Here is a 4255-nt window from a genome sequence, read left to right as displayed (position 1 = left end):
TGCTCCTCCGCCCCTCCTGCCTCACGCCATCCTTCTCCCCTTTCTCCTCGTCCCCCTCTCGCGGGCCAGCGATGACCTTTCTGAGCATCTGCAAGGTCGCAGCAGCTCTGTCACGGCAGGATGGCGCGGAGGCCACCTCGGCCCTGCCTCCCCTGGCCGGGGGCGGGAGTGGGGGGGAATCCTCCTCAGTGCCACGTGCACAGACACGCAGGACCCTCGCCCACGCATTTCCGCTCAGCCCACCCTGGGAGCTGCAGGGTGATGGGCGGGGGGTGCCATGGCCACGCTGTGGCCCGGGCACGCTGTGCCCTGGGGTGGGGGGGACGAGGAGGAGACCCCCACGCACACAGGAAGGGGTGATGGGCCAGGTCCCCCCCCCCACTGCGCAGAATAGCGCAGGACCAGAAGGAGCTGAACATCCCAGCTCCTGACCTTTCTCCAATGACACCTTCCTCATGTGAGACATTGCCATGGCAACCGTGAGTGATGTCACTGCTGCAAAACGATGACTTCACGCCAGGGCGGTCCCCAGGGTACCCTCGGCAGAGGAACCGTGGTCCCCTGCACCCCTACACCGAGCTCCAGCTGCTGGCACCAAACAGGCCCAGCTGGACCCCCGGGCTCCCACGCACGGCACAACCTCCCAGGGATGCCGAAATCAGCAGAGCCACTGTGGGGCTGGATCTGTCCCTAAACCCCCTGGCAGCTCCTGCTCAGACTGACCCTGCTGCGCTGCGTGGGTCCCACAGGGGCATTAGCCGTGCAAAGCTGCGAAGAGCAAAGATTAAATAACCATGCCAGCTGGGCAAAACTCCCCTCTGGCTCCAATCCCTCTGCAGTCGGGCTGAGCCAGGGCAGAATTTGGCCTGTGGAGAAAGATAAACTGCTCCTGATCCCCCACTGCACACAACTGACCCTGTGCAATGGCCCCAGGGAGCAGCGTGCAATGCCAATGCTTTCTCCCTTGGAAGGTTCATGTGCATAGAAAAAAGACCCAATCCAGGCTACTAAAAATATCTGAAAACAAATTAATCAGGATCCTCGACACCCCTCCCTCGCTTCTGACCCAATTGTACGACAGCAATGATGACAGGAGATGCCCAAACCCCTGTGAGCGGCAGCTGCCACCTTCCCGCTCCATCACCCGCCCAATGCCTGGCACAGCGGTGCTCGTCTGAGGGCCTGGGCAAGGTAAGAGTAGGGTCCAAGCCCTAGTGGGGGGCATGGCCCCCCAGTATGTCAGGGTGGTCCCTGCTTGACTCCACTGGCAGCACTCAGGGTTCCAGGGGTTGCCAGGGATGATCCAGCCACTCCCGGCTGTGCTGATCCCATCAGACAGGCACATGGCTGGACAGAGCTCCTTGAGACCCCCCCTCTGCCCCTGAGGTCTGAGCCCTTCGGCCCTGATGGGGCCCAGATGCAAACCAGGCTGCCTGGTGGGCAGGAAGAGCACAGGATGAGTGAAAGATCGGTGTGGGATTGGTGCAGGATTGGGGCAGGATCGGCACTTTGCAAACTCGCACTAAATACCCATATCCTAAAAGCGAGGTTGCTGTGAGAAGTGGGTTGTGGAGCCAATGGCAGAAGTTTGGCCAAGCTGCTGAGCAGTGGCGGCCAATGCACCCCAGATCCCAGCACAGCCAGTTGTGATGAATGACTGGTGCCCTCTCCCCTGGAAAAGCCTTTTACCCCAGGGGTCCCTGGGGAAGGGGGAATAAAGGCTTTGCAAACTGCTCAAGGACCTGAACTTGCACAGTCCCCCAAGTCGGTCACAGCCTTTCCTCCCCATGAGCAGCGGCTTTCAGCACCTGACGCTGCAGAGGGAGGGGCCCAGCTCCCCAACACCCTCACCACAGGGAATGGGAACGCCGGGACCAGCGGCAATGCTGCCTCACACGTCGAGAGCAACAGCAGCTGGCGAGCCCAGTGCCTCTGCTCAGGAGCCCCTGTGGTGGCAGCATCCAGGCAGAGGGAAAGCCCCCAAAAGCATTTAACCCTGGATGAGGAAGGCTCTGGCCAAGCAACACTAGGGACATGTGCTCTGGATGCATCTTTGCCCCTGATTCATGTGCAGGAATGGCTCTCACAACAGAAAATCAGCAGCAGCCAGAACCTCCTGCTCAGCTCCGACCCCGGTCCCAGCCCAGCCTTGTGGAAAGCCAGAGTAACCCTTGGGCAGCCCCTTGGTGGTCACAGGGTGATGGGCACTGCCACCACCTCCAAACCACCAGCTGCAGCTCCTGCAGCCCCCAAAGTGATGCCCCAGGGCTGGTGCAGAAACCCCAAAAGAAGCAATGAAGGAGTTGGCGCTGGCTTGGCTGTTCCTCCAGAGACCAGAAGGGGCAAAGCCAGTGACAACCATTGCCCAGCACCCAAAAGGAGGTGGCCCTGCTCCAGCACACACTTACAAGGTCTCTTTGATCAGATTCACAGCTCAGGATCTCACCAGCTGCCCTGATTGCTTCCTCGTCATTCAATATTTATGTAAATAGCAACTTTGGTTCCTGGAGCAAATCTGCCCTAAATTGCATGTGAACGATGGCAGCACCATGGCTGTGAGGAGCCAGGATTGCTAAATGATGCCGATTATGAAATGATGTCACAGATGCAGATGGGTAATGATTCCCTCTTAAGATGGGAAATGGGTTTTGCAGGGCAAACACGACCAGGTCACGCTCCATTATCATTGCTGGATAAATGCTTTCTCGATTATTTTAAGGCAGGACAATATGGGACGGATGCACTCATGTCCCCAGCGCGCACAGGCAGAGCGGGTTCCTCACGCCCGGCCTCGCGTGGGCCGATCCTGTTCCTGTGCACAGTTGTGGAGCTGGAGGATGCCATGGCTCTGCCTGCAGCTCCTCCCCACTGGGCAGGGAACTCTCCTACGCCACTTCCAGCATCAAAACACAGGCAGCCACTCTGCCCCAATGGGTTTCAAGTCTCGACAGCAGTTCCAGGAGGATGAAGCCTGTGCAGGGCAGGACAGCCAGGGTGACTCCCCAAGGTCACCCCAGCGCCCGCCTGCCCGCTGCAAGCACAGTCCAGGGAGTGATGCTGCTGCACTCTGGGGAATCCTCCAAGGCCTCAAGCCCACTGCAGGCTCACCGGAGGGAGAACCCCGCTCTTGGCAGCACTGTGGGCTCTGCCAGTGGCGCCACGGCTCTGAGGAGGAGCACAAGTAGTGAGGAGGGGCCAAGTCCCCCAGCTCAGCAGCCCCCAGGGTCCACCTGGCACCACCACCTCTGCTCTGTCACGGCAGGGGCAGAGGAGCCCCCTCTGCTATGGGACCGGTGGTGGCCGGGTGGTGTGGTCACTTCTCAGCCCAGCTCTGCAGCAGAACCCAGTGCCCAGCCAGCGAGATGAGGAGGGGACTCCACTGGGTTCCTACAGCAGGTTCCCAGGGTGGAAGGGCTCAGAACCCTGTGCGGGAAGTCAGCCCTGAGGGGAGGCCGAGGGCCTCCAACTGCTCCTCTGGAAGATGCCAGAGCAGCCCAGCAGCAGCACACGAGGGTGAAAGCAGGAGGGGAAGGTGCTGGTCCCTGCCCTGAGCCCATGGCCACCTCCACCTGCCTCAGGGAGCCCCAGGCCATGGGGACCCGTCAGTGTCAGCAGTGAACAGAACCTGAGATCCATCTCAGGGGCATCCCCCACTCAGGCACCCAGCAAACCCTCGCTTGAGCCACCCCAAAACTCTCACCAGTACAGCAGCACAACGACTTGGGGCTGAGCCCCTCGGCCCCCCAGCCCCTGGTCAAAGGCTCCTCCAGCCCCTTTGAGGTCCCTGGACCAGGGTCCTGCCAGTCCTGGCTCACCAGCAACGCCAGCAGGGTCTCAGCTTCCCCATCCCTGCAAGATGCCGCGCTGCCTGCCCCAGAGAGCGCAGCCATCCCTCCCGGTAGCTTTCACACGACTCGGGAAGCATTTGCCACTCTGGAGCTCGCCAGGGCTCAGGGGGTGGGAAGGAGATGGAGCTGCAGAGCGTTTCTCCCGGGTTTGTCATTCCTTGCCTGGCAGACACACAGGCTGGATCTTGGGAACTCCGGTCCTCTCAGGAGTGAGAAGAATCCCCCTCAAATCGGCGGAACCCCGGGGACAGAATTAGGCCTCCTTTGGGGGGGGGGAGCCCTCACAACGCTCTGCCAGGCAGCGGCAAAGCACGTCCCCCTGCCCAGCCCCAGCTCTGCCCAGGGAGGAGGACACCGAACCCCAGGGAGCTCCGGAGACAGAGCCAAGGCCCCGTGGGGCTTGGGAG

Source organism: Corvus brachyrhynchos, unplaced genomic scaffold (assembly GCF_000691975.1).
Source record: "Corvus brachyrhynchos isolate BGI_N302 unplaced genomic scaffold, ASM69197v1 scaffold219, whole genome shotgun sequence".
NCBI classification, from domain to species: domain Eukaryota; kingdom Metazoa; phylum Chordata; class Aves; order Passeriformes; family Corvidae; genus Corvus; species Corvus brachyrhynchos.
This window is presented reverse-complemented; position numbering follows the sequence as displayed.